This window comes from Aptenodytes forsteri, unplaced genomic scaffold, assembly GCF_000699145.1.
Source record: "Aptenodytes forsteri isolate BGI_AS27 unplaced genomic scaffold, ASM69914v1 Scaffold311, whole genome shotgun sequence".
In the NCBI taxonomy this organism is placed as follows: domain Eukaryota; kingdom Metazoa; phylum Chordata; class Aves; order Sphenisciformes; family Spheniscidae; genus Aptenodytes; species Aptenodytes forsteri.
The window spans coordinates 300,354-313,565 of NW_008795860.1; the positions used below are offsets into that span (position 1 = coordinate 300,354).

The 13,212-nt window shown below is 44.5% G+C and overlaps 1 pseudogene; it reads left to right on the forward strand.

Moving 5' to 3' along the window:
- LOC103902888 overlaps positions 1–13,212 on the forward strand; it is a 39,680-nt pseudogene that overhangs the window by 22,313 nt on the left and 4,155 nt on the right.

Consider the following 13,212-nt stretch of genomic DNA (forward strand, 5'->3'; position numbering starts at 1 on the left):
TTGATATTTATTCTTAGACTGTTCTACAAAAATATTTTCCTACCCATGAATAAAACAATTAACATGGACTTTGGGTGCTGTTCCCATCTCAGGGCACTTTTACAGAAGCTCTGGCCTCTAATCATACATAACTATGTAAGAAATTTCTGAAGTGAAGCTTGTGGCAGGCTTTGAAAATGGATCAGATACTGAGTTATAACAGTAGTGAAGCCACTGAGAATTACTTTTGTAAGAAAACAACAGAATGTGACATAATCTGTCATGATCAGGACAGAGATCACCTTCTAAATGCAGAGCCAGGAAGACAGTTCTCTTCAGTGCTATTATCCCATGCTTGCTCATTTCAAGGTTCTTTCCATCTTGTCTGCTGATGGAGAGAGGACACTGCTTTGTTTTGGCCTGGCCTTTGGGAAATCTCTAAGAAACTGGCATTCCTTTACATTTTCCAGTGACACATCCCCTATTTCTTCAGAGAAGTGCAATACTAGGTCCTTCATAATATAATAAATCCATTCTAAGCAATAACATAAAATGAAATATCAGATTTTACATTCACTGTTGTTCCAAATCTGAATATTGCATTGCACACAATTCAATGAAATTTCTAATGGTGCTTCACTCTCTATGCTGATATAAATGGGTGTGAATGTTTGCTCTTTATTCCTTAATGATAATTTCAAATCTGTCTATTCAGAAGTCCTCATTTAACCAATTAACTTTCACAGGCTCGAATAGAGGAACTGGAGGAAGAAATTGAGGCTGAACGTGCAATCCGTGCAAAGACTGAAAAGCAGTGAGTTGACCTCTCCAGGGAGCTAGAGGAGATCAGTGAGCGCCTGGAGGAAGCAGGAGGGGCTACCGCAGCTCAGATTGAGATGAACAAGAAGCGTGAGGCAGAATTTCAGAAGATGCGTCGTGACCTCGAAGAGGCCACGCTGCAGCACGAAGCCACGGCTGCCGCCCTGCGGAAGAAGCACGCGGACAGCACAGCTGAGCTTGGGGAGCAGATCGACAACCTGCAACGAGTGAAGCAGAAGCTGGAGAAGGAGAAGAGCGAGCTGAAGATGGAGATTGACGACTTGGCCAGTAACATGGAGTCTGTCTCCAAAGCCAAGGTTGCTGCACAGGAAGAAACATTTCTCATCACTACCATTGTTCTTCTGAACAATTAGATGAGCTGAAGGATATGCTTTCTATCTCTTAACAGAGCAATCTGGAAAAGATGTGCCGAGCTCTTGAAGACCAGTTCAGTGAAGTCAGAACCAAAGATGATGAACATATGCGACTAACTAATGATCTGAACACGCAGAAAACACGTCTACAGACTGAGAATGGTGTGTCCCTAGATGAAATGTAATAGTCCTGTGCCAAGTACTTAAATATGCTGCCTGAATGCCTGTGTATTTTGTAACATATTCATCACTGGGTGATCTGAACAAAACTCAGACTGTAGAATTTCTTTCTGGTGGCAGTCATAGAAACTCAACCCAGGGAAACATAAAACCAAAACAAAAGAAGCACTGTAAATCAAAATGAATGTGTGATTTTGTGGTCAGTTCATCCCCTTTCCTTTGATGCCAGCACAACATCTCTCTTTGATAGCTTTTTCCTACTGGTGGGAATGAAATTGCTACTCTCCCTTCATTTTACCACATTATATCTTGTAATCACTTTCCATATGGCTAGCTCTTCTCATTTGTATGTTTTATGTCTCATATCTCTGTCTAAAAAAAATAAACATTTTCTCATTAGGTGAACTTACTCGGCAATTGGAGGAGAAGGAGTCCTTGATTTCTCAGTTGACTCGAGGCAAACATGCTTTCACTCAGCAGACTGAAGAGCTGAAGAGGCAACTAGAGGAAGAAAATAAGGTGATTGGTTTTAATTTGGACCAACAAATTGTAAAATAAATCAATGAGCTAAAACAATAAATGACATTTCTCCTCAGAGAAAGGTGGAGACATCAGAACAGTGAAACTTTTGAACTTTGCCTTGGAGTATAACACAGAGAAGAGACATTAGAAATGAAATAAGGAAGACAGTTTAATTCCTTCTCATCATGCTTTCTGAAGTTCAAAAACATGAGAGAAGTGAATGAAAATAGCTCAGTGTGCATACCTTTCTGCTACAGGAAATCCCTGAGGCAAAGAAAACAGCAGCAGCCAAAAAAAGGAAAGAGAGCAGGAGTGCAGGCATACCCAGGGTTAGATATGACAAGACAGTTCAAAGTTTCTTCCACTTTCAGATAAACACCAAACTCTACCTGAAAAGCTTACAGGGAAACTTCCTGAGACATAACTCCCACCTTGTCTGTTGCTGGATTTCTGGTGTCTTTGCCTGAAGCACTTGCTGCAGATGTGTTTGAGAGGCAGTATCCCAGACAAGATGGACAAGCGCCTGATCTTGTTTAACAACATCAGGTCTGAACACACAGAGTTCCTAATGTTACTCACTTTGCTCCTTCTGTTACTCTAGCAACTGTTGCACATGGGCAGTGAGATGTGGAGTTTTTATCAAAATACAGTAAAAAAATCCAGTCACAAATTGTTAATGTTTTGACAATTTGTATAATTTTAACTACCCAGGCCAAGAATGCGCTGGCCCACGCCTTGCAGTCTGCTCGCCACGACTGTGACTTGCTCCGGGAACAATATGAGGAGGAGCAGGAAGCCAAGGGGGAGCTGCAGCGCGCCCTGTCCAAGGCCAACAGCGAAGTGGCCCAGTGGAGAACCAAATATGAGACGGACGCTATGAGGAGCTGGGCCAAGTACGTGGAGGGATGGTCTGGAGCAAGTAGGAGGATATTTAAGTATGAATGTGAGAAGGAACTGGAGGAAACCAGAATATGCTTGTATTGGGAATATGCAGAGCAGTGTGTTTTGTAATGTGTTAGGAGTGAAAAGTGGAGTGGAGGTTTAAAGGAGGAGAAGGAGTAGAGGCTTGGGAGTGTCTACAGAAAGGCGAATTCCAGTGCATTAACTATGGAGTTAATCATAGTAGTTGAAAAATCACATTCTTTACACTGGCAATATTGAAAGTGTGTTTCTGGTTCCTCTCCACATTGGTATAGGCTACCCCTTGGGTAAGTATTCTCCCAGCTTATGCACCACTCCAGCGTGCTGTGTCATCCCAGGCTCCTACCAATGCTCTCTGTTCACACCGTCACAGCTTTCTGTTGCTTTCTCTGCCCCTCTCCCCCATGCCAAACTCCCTTCCTGTCCATTTTCTGAGAACGTCAGAATTTTCCTTCTCTCAGCGCCGATTTTCTCATCCTGCAGAAAGAAGCTTGCTCAGCGCCTGCAGGAGTCAGAGGAGCAGATTGAGGCTGTCAACTCAAAGTGTGCTTCACTGGAGAAGACAAAGCAGAGGCTGCAGGGGGAAGTGGATGACCTCATGATTGACGTGGAGAGGTCGAACACAGCCTGTGCAGCATTTGATAAAAAGCAGAGGAATTTTGACAAGGTTCACTTAAAGAGCCTGCCAGATCTGAACATTGTTAGACATTTGATAGGCCAGGCCAAATTCTGAAATTATGAAAGTTCTGCACTCACAGTAAGATAAATTACATTTTATCCAAAGCAAAGCTATGGTAAGGAGCACAGAGCAGGACATATAGTAATGATAATGTCACAGCGTGAGTAACCCCAGATGACCACAGCAAACAATAAAGTAGCTTTCTGATAGTTTTAAAAAGCATGAAGTCTTCACAAGGGAGATTGGGAGGATCCATATCTAGTTGTTGATCAAGCAGACTGAGCAAGTATTCGCATGCAAGCTAGCAAGCCCTGACTTTCACCTGGTGCTAAGCCTGCCAGCCTTGTATTTGGGTTAGGCAGAGCCTCAGACTCCTTTACACAGTTCCAGCCTTCACTGCCTTTAATAACATTTAAAAGAATCAACACTGTTTGACCAAGTGAAGTTGCACAGCCCTGCGCCTTGGCCTGGCCTTGTGTGAGTGAATTAGGTGAATGTGCTAAAAAAGATGCCCCACAGGGCTGTGGTATCAAACTCAGGAGACAATCGGTACAACGTGATCTTTCCTTGTGGGCTGGGTGCAAGACCACTGACTCCTGCAGTAATAAAAAGGCTCACACAGCCTCATTCAGACTAACCACATTGTGTCCAGGCTGGTGTCAAAGCAAACTCCTGCCTGAGAGCTTGGGGTATGCACTGGTGCTGGCTGAAGAGGATAATTTAAGTAGTTTCCACCAAAACAGACAGAGTATGTATCACAGTGAATTGATTGTCACAGGCAGAGAACAGTCCAAAGCAAAAGACTGTAAGACAGGCCATGCCTCTTGGGTTCTTGTCCTGTAAACGTGCAGAGACAGCAGTGTTGCAGAATGGGTCTTTCTTATGCTCCTGTCACTCCAGGTGCTGGCTGAATGGAAGCAGAAGTACCAGGAGAGTCAGGCTGACCTGGAAGCTGCCCGGAAGGAGTCTCGCTCTCTTAGCACTGAGATCTTCCAGATGAAGAATGCCTATGAAGAAATGCTTGACCAGGCTGAGACTGTCAGACGGGAGAACAAGAACCTCCAGCGTAAGTTCAGATCTCTATCAGCCGAGATCCACCATGAGTCCTAAGATGCTTCCGTGTTTCTGGGCTACCAGAGCTCTGCCTCTTCCCAGGGTTTCATTCTTTATGATTTTCCCACAAAGCTCAGCTTAGGTGACTTTCTTTCCTGTTCAGCTGATCACAAAGTCATCTGTAAGCACATGCCTACAGCTTATTACAGCATCTTACCTCCTCATGGTATTCCCCCTCCTTCACAGCATTATAATCCCATTCATGGATAGGGACCAAATTAATTGAATGGACAGAAATGATGATGAAACCAGATACTCATTTTTTTCAGATTATTTCAGTCACTGCCATTAGAAAAAATCTGCAGGGCTGTTGTCTATCTCCTGATTATTGGAGGACCATGCAGCTGTGGCACAACGGATTGGCATTTAGTAAGCAAACTAACTGTATAAAGGAAACACAACTCAGTTCCTTTTTGTGAGCTGATTGATCCCTGGGGAGTATCTGAGGATAAAGAGAGCAATCAAACAGGACTGTCTCTGGAGATGTAATTTCACTATCCAGAGGAAGTTGACATTATTCTCTGAGCTCACTCCAGTTGGTCCCTCTCATTTTCAAATTGCACACTGAACTGGAAATAGCAGGTAATCAGAAATAAAGATTGCACACGAGACAAGACCTATTATTTCTCCTCACTGCTGCATCACATTACATCATTATCTGTTCCGTCACTCCCATTGCCAAGCAGCAATTGCAGATGCCATTGACAACATTATCTAAGATGAGTTGAGTGTGTGTTTTCTGTGTTGCAGAGGAAATTTCTGATCTGACTGAACAGATTGCTGAATCTGGAAAAGCTAATCATGGACTGGAGAAAGCAAAGAAACAAACTGAGCAAGAAAAGTGTGACCTTCAAGCAGCATTAGAAGAAGCAGAGGCAAGTGTCCTGAATAAGGGGGCTTGTTTTTAGAGAGATCATGAATGGAGATTTTATATTCCTGTTTATCCTGATACTGTCACAAAGGTGCAGTATGAGAGCACAAGCAGACCAAATAGCATAAGGACTGCTCCTCTCCCATACCAACGTGGCATTCCTTGCTGTGCTATCATGCACAAAAAAACTCAGTCCCAGACTAAAATTAAGCTCATTTTGCACCACCTGTTCGAATTTGCTTCTGTGAAAGTCTGAAAAAAGGTCATTTGTATTTCAAAACTCTGACAATTTTTGTTTTCTAGTCAAATTAATCAAGGGTGTTTTCAGAGCAGGTCTAATCCATACTTAAAAGTCTTCTCGATGTCACCTCCTGTTCAAAGAAAGCTGAATGCTGAAGAGAATTAAGATTATATTTCTTCAGTTCCTCCACTTTCAATGAATGGGAGTCAGTAAGACATTCAAAGAAGAGTCAGTTCACAGGACATCAGTTCTGATGAACATGGAGAGGTTGCTGGGGATAAGCTGAATCTTGGAGGTGCCACTGGTACACTGACGTGTTTTGCTGACACAGGCTGCATACCAGGTCCCACAATTCCATGATTTCTCAGTCTTCCGTACTGTCTTTGGCTATCCCTCAGCTCTTCATAACTTTAAATCTTACTTTTTTCCCATTCCATGCCAGATTGCAGCTCCTGCAGTACCCTCTTGTCTGGGTTCTGCCTTTTGTTCCCTATCTGCCCTGACTGCCTCTTGGAAAAGCTTTTTTAATTCTGTATGACCATATCTGATTCTCCACAAAATGTCTTTGAGAGCATTTCATGGAGCTGCCCATGGTATACCTAGGGCATAGCTCAAACACAGAAACACAGAATTAACTTAGGTTGGAAAGGATCTCTGGAGGTCTTTAGTCCAACCTCCTGCTCAAAGCAGGGCTAACTTCAAAGTTACATTAGGTTGCTCAAAGCCTTGTCTAATTGGTCTTTACAATTTCCAAGGATGGAGAATTCATAGTATTGCTGGACAACCTTTTCCAGTGTGGCATCATTCTCATGGGAAAACATTTTTATCCTTATATGCAGTCAGGATTTCCCTTGTATCAACTTGTGACTGTTGTCTTTTGTCTTTTTGCTGTCCAACACCAAGAAGAGCCTCACCTTATTTTCTCTGTAACTCCCCTTAGGTAGAAAAAGAAGTAAAAAAACCCACAAAAATGGACACATCTCTAATCTTTAGATCTCACTAGATGGGCAGGCAGTAGGAGCAAGAGTTATAGTGGCCATGCAAATCCATCTGCTCTAATTCATGCATCTAAATGTCATCAGCCTAATCCTGAATTAGTCACCATAGGCTCATTCTAGAATCAAAAAGGAGAAATAGGCATCTCTGGAGGGTCTGTTCTTAAAAGGGATGCCGAGGCTACATCAACTGTTTCATTCTCTGGATGTGCTTATTTCTGTCCACTGGTTCTAAAGACCCAGCCTCAGGCTTTTAACGCCTAGACATCTGAAGCTAGATGATATGAGTATCAGAGGGAAAAGGCTGTATGGAAGGGGAACATGCTCACACAGTCGCTGGGGTGGGACTAAGTGCAGAGCCCCTAAGCAGAATTCAGCATGGAGATGCAAGATAAGGCAAGCTTCTTCTGAGCATGAGGCTTAGCTGTCCTGTTTTATGTTTTCACATGTTTTATTATCTCTGCAGTGTCAACATAGCCCTCAGTGCCCAGACCTTGTGGTATTGGAGGCATTTTCCTACGGAGTCTTATTCCTAAATTACTGATTAATATCCAGCTGAGGTATAATGACTCTTGTGTATGGAAATAGCAGTCAGCTTTTTCAGCGTTAGGCCTTTTCTAAAGGTCCACAGTAAGGCAAATATATCTGTGTTACTGGCTGCAAAGTGTCAAAATTCTGCACAGGCATTTCCCAGTAATGGACACTACAGAGACGAATGATATCATTTCAACCCTGCCAGGGCTCTTTGGAACATGAAGAGGGAAAAATCTTACGTGTTCAGCTGGAGCTGAACCAGGTGAAGTCAGAGGTTGATAGAAGGAGTGCGGAAAAAGATGAGGAAATTCAACAGCTGAAGAGGAATCACCAGAGGGTATTAGAGTCTATGCAGACCACGCTGGATGCTGAGATCAGAAGCAGAAATGATGCTTTGAGGCTGAAAAAGAAGATGGAGGGAGATCTGAATGACATGGAAATACAGCTGAGCCATGCCAACTGTCAGGTAGCAGAGACACAGAAGCACCTCAAAGCTATGCAAGCGCAACTCAAGGTAGGGACCACAAGGGCTACTGTCCTACAGGTCTTTGCCACTCACTCTGCTTGCCTCTGAGTCTCACGGTGCTTTCACCTTCAAAGGATTCCCAGCTCCATTTGGATGATGCTTTGAGAGAGAATGATGACCTGAAGGAGCAGCTTGCTATGGTAGGGCGTAGGAACAATCTGATGACAACAGAAATGGAGGAGATGCGAGCTGCTATGGAGCAGACAGAGCGAGCCCGGAAAGTTTCTGAGCAGGAGCTGACTGATGCCAGTGAGCGAGTACAGCTTCTCCACTCACAGGTATTTAGTATCTCCTTTACAATAGGTATGTATGAGTGGCATGAAATGGTGTGGGAATGACCCGTCTTTGGACTGTCCCAACAGAACACAAGCCTCCTCAACACCAAGAAGAGACTGGAAGTGGACATTACTCATTTACAGAATGAAGTCGAAGACAGCATTCAGGAAGCCAGAAATGCAGAGGAGAAAGCAAAGAAAGCTATCACAGATGTGAGTCCTCTTGCTTGCCTCTCTTCCATTTTATACTACTGCAGTCATTTTTACATTTTAGAAAAGCAGCAATCAGGTGGAGGAGAACCAATTCTTCAACATCGGAACAGAAAATATTGGTGACACGCAGTCCCTCCCACATGGGCCTCACACAGCCTCTGCCCTACTGCTTGCCATGGAAGACCCCTTCAGTCTAGGTCCTCTACTCATGTTCTGCTAGCAGTCTGTATCGAAGAGGCATCCTGTCTTCCCTTCTCCATACCCACATTCACTTTTGCTTCCAGGATAAATGTAATAGACAGGATAGAACAGATGGTAGCAAAATTGTAATAGGAAAAGAGTAGTCTGAACCAAGTCCTGTTTAGACACAGCACAGAAAAGCAGAAATTAAGACTAAAATCATACATGCTTCTATACAAATTCTAGACATGTAAGAAATAAAAAGAGAGAATAGATATGTTTAATTTAAACAAGGCTACAGTTCCACAGCATCAGAAGAAACAAATCTTAGGACTATCTAGGAAAGATATATGAAAATGAAACAGAAAATGGTTACACTATTGCTTCAAGTCATGGTGCGCCTGGGCCTGAAGTGCTGTGTCTAGTTCTGGTTGCCCGCCAGCAGCAGTGCTGCAGGTTCCCCTCTGCCCTCTGCCCTGTCACATTGGTGACAGCTATCCATCCCGGGTTCTGAAGATCTCAGCAGGCACAAGCTTTTCATTGTCGTTCGAGATACTTGGGGTCATTTCATTGGCAAAAACTGCTTAGGAGTCTGACTTTTTGGCAAATTTAGGCACCAAATGGCCAGATACTCAAAATCATTTGGGAGCCCAGAGATGCAGAGTGCTAGCTGGTGATACTTCAAGATGCCCCTAATTTCCACTGACTCTTAAAAAAGGAAACTTTGGTACTGAGTCATTTACGTGCCTTAATTATTTTTTTCTTGTCATCAACCCTGCCCGTTCTCCAAGGCACAGTAGTTTTAGAAATACAGATACTGAGAAACAGTGGTCTTCTTTATATGACAGACCCTTAGCACAGCCGTGAGCACTGACTGAGAATGTGGAGAGCCAGACACCAATGTGAAGCTGGGCATTGCTCCCAGGGAGAGCATAGAACTGCCAGGGATGGGGAGGCATATTCGTAACATAACTGTGCACTACAAACAGGCAGCCATGATGGCAGAAGAGCTGAAGAAGGAGCAGGACACCAGCGCCCACCTGGAGAGGATGAAGAAGAGTCTGGAACAGACGGTGAAGGACCTGCAGCACCATCTGGATGAAGCCGAGCAGTTGGCACTGAAGGGTGGAAAGAAGGAACTCCAGAAATTAGAAGCAAGGGTATGGTGAAGACTAGATTAGTCTAAGGTCAAGTTCCTGAGTGGGCCCTTAGTTGCTGGAACCTCTTGGGAAAGTTACAACAGGGACAACCCCAGGTATCTCCAGCAGGTTTGATGAGAGTTACACTGAGTAGTTGAACGTTGCACTGTGGGTGAAGAACTTGAGAATGACTTCATAAAAACTGAGTGGGCAAAAATGGTGGCAGATGAACATCAGGGTAAACATATATGGTAACTTACCCAGGGAAAAATAATTTAAAACATACTTGCTTGGGGACAAACTCGGAACTGGCAATTACAGCTCAGCCAGGAGATCTCAGTCTCATCCATGGCAGGCCTCAGAAACTGTTTGTTCAATGTGCAGTAGAAGCAAAAACCCAAAAGAGAAAAAATTTTGGGCTTCATTAGGAAAGGCACTGAGAACAAGACAGAGGCCATCACTTGCCACTGTATTAAATATACCATGTGCAGTTCTGGTCTCTACAACTCAAGAAGGACCTGACAGTTAGAGAAGCATCCAGGGAATGGCAGCTGAGCGGGTGGAGCCTTATGAGGAGAGACAAACAAGGCTAGGACTCTTCCTTTTGGAGAGGAGATGGCTGAGGGGGATGTGATCAGTTTACAGAATCATGACAGCAGTGACCAAGATGTATTCTGAATGGTTATTCATCAAAATGCACAATATGAGAAGTAAGGATACACGATGCAGATCAGGACATCTTCACCTGGAGATCAGTTTAAAAGAAATAAAAGGAAGTATTTTACAGAGTGGGCAGTGAAATTCTGGAACCTGCTGCCATGGGAGGCTGTAGAGGCAGCTGGTAGAAGGTTCAAAAAGGGATTAGAAATCAGCAGGTTTATAGACAAACTTAAGGGAACAGGCACAGATATGCCACCTTACACCTCTAATCTAATGACTGTGGAAGCTGGACAAGTGTGAGGGTAGTAGACAGCAGCCAGGTTTCCATGCTGTCCCTAAATAGTATATGCTGCTGCCGCTCCCAGAGGAGGGACCATTTGCCTGACCCACTTACTGTTCCAAAATACAGAACAACTGACTGGGAATTAGGTGCTCTTGGCTTTGAAAGGAAATATCCACACAGAAGTAAAAACATTGGTGTCCAGGTTTGACTTACGTAGACTGCAGAAGAGGCATGGAGCTTTGGGAGGTTGTTAAGGACTATTCATGAGGATGAGCTGGACTCGAAGATTACAAATGCAACAGATTTTCCCCATTTACCTGGTGAACATTGACAGAACCCTCCCTTCCCTGTTTCAATTTCCTCTTCTCTGTCAGATTTAAGCCTAGTTTTGACTATAAATGCCCCAGGTATGCACAGCTAAGTTCCTTCTATAAATAACTATGGATTCACACACTATGTCAATACTAATATAGCATGGTGAGCAGTTTTTAGCTAGTCTAGCCCCAGAAGCAGCTGCAGGAAGCCGCCCTGCGCTGCCACTTTCTCTGCAACCTTAGTCCGCAGAACCCTGGTTCCCAGGATCCTACACAGGATCAGCAGCCATTCTTTGGCAGCTTGCTGTCTTCACCATGATACTGTGTTTCAGATTAATGAGTTAGAAAACGAGCTTGGTGCTGAGCAGAAACGAGGAATAGAGTCACTGAAAGGTGCTCGCAAGTATGAACGAAGGCTGAAGGAGCTCACTTACCAGGTATTTCAAATCCTCTGCCCTCTTACGTGCATCACCTTGGTCCATCTTCCGAGGCTGACTTGATTTTCACTTCCCACAGTCTGAAGAGGATAAGAAAAATATTCTCCGGCTCCAGGACCTGGTGGACAAGCTGCAGTTAAAAGTGAAAGCATACAAGAAACAGGCTGAGGAAGCTGTGACTGCAGGACTCTTTAAGTCTTTGTGGGCCCTGGGTGGAGATTTCCAAAAGGTCTGGGCTCCCAAGTTCATTAAAATAATTGAATACTCAGTTTGATAGGGCAGCTATGGCCACTGCCTTTGAATACTCCTTACCTCGTAAAGACTTATGGCTCACAACAGGGCAAGCACAGCTGTAATTATCCTGGAGTTGTTGCACTTTTGGAGCCACACTACCTAATTTTCCCAGCTGGAACTGAGCAGGACTAATTGTTCTGTCCCCAGCTGAGTGCTCGTGTTGTTGACAGTACTAGACAGAAATGCACAGAGTGCTGGCAATGCAGGGATGTAGCTGTGAGGCTAACTCGTAGGTGATGTTACTGTGGCGCAGCCATAGGGTGTTTGGTTAACGGTAACAGGGCAATGTCAGTTTGTGTCCATGTCACTGGTGGCACTGCATGACTTTCAGGAAGAACAGGCAAACACTAATCTCTCACGATGCCGCAAGACCCAGCACGAGCTGGAAGAGGCTGAAGAACGAGCTGATACTGCTGAATGTCAGGTTAACAAGTTGCGAGCCAAAAGCCGTGACATTGGAGGACAGGTGAGTTGGAGGGCTGCAGAGAAGGACCATTCCTATGGAGCAAATACCACAAAGATCTCTGCCCAAACACCTGGCAGCCACAGCTGTATTCCTCCCACTCTTGCACTGGACTGTCTTCATAAAAGAAGGCCAGAAATTGGCACTTACTCAAAACCAGTGGGTTTTGAAAGTCCTTTTGGTGCTTCCCAAGAGACAGACCAGATACGATCGACTCTAAGAATCCAGGTCTTTCAGCAGAATTGGGAGATACTGGTTCTTTGCCAGTAATATGGCAGAACATTTGCAATAGCCACAGATCTGAAGCAACCCCACAAATAATTCAATTGCTCCAATAACCTCTACATTATCTTCCTTTTTTATATTTAGAAATCAGAGGAATGAGGTCCCTGACCAGAGCTGCAGCAGGCTCCCTTACGATATAGACTTCTGTGCATCCAACAGAGATACTCATTACTTGCTTCAAGTAACTAGGTGTGCAGGTAACCCGGTCATATTTAGCCAACCCTAAGTAGAAGCTGTGAGAAATAAAAATAAACCCGGGAGACGCTCTGGTGACTGTAAGGACTATCAATTTGTTATGAGATTGACAGTGAGCATTTGTGAATGGATGTAGCAGGTATGGCAGCAGTTCCCAAAGTCCAGGTTATGTCCTATGCAGGGAAAAGGGTTCCCAGGGCAATGGGAACGCACTCCTCAATTGTTCTCCACAGTTTCAACTTTCATGCTTGAGAGAAGGTAACAGTTAAATAGGAAAAATACAGAAAAGATCTCTCTGTAAGGCTGTAACAGTATCTGTGACTTGAACTGCTCCCTTCTTCTGCCTTTGCAGTCCATGGCATAACTCTGTGGGGACGGGGAGAGCATCTGCTCCAGACAGCGCATGTGTGTGGGGATCTGCCACGAGTGGAAAGAACGGGTGGGGATCAGCACCCTACACCGTGTGTGTGCGTGCCTGCGTGCTGTGGGATGGGTTGTGTTTGTGGAAGGGAGGGAAAAGGAGGGCATCTGCGCCATGCAGGGGGGGTGGATCTGCTCCATGCAGTGTGTGTGGGGGGGAATGGGTGGATCTGCTCCATGCAGTGTGTGTGGGGGGGAATGGGTGGATCTGCTCCATGCAGTGTGTGTGGGGATGGGTGGATCTGCTCCATGCAGTGTGTGTGGGGATGGGTGGATCTGCTCCATGCAGTGTGTGTGGGG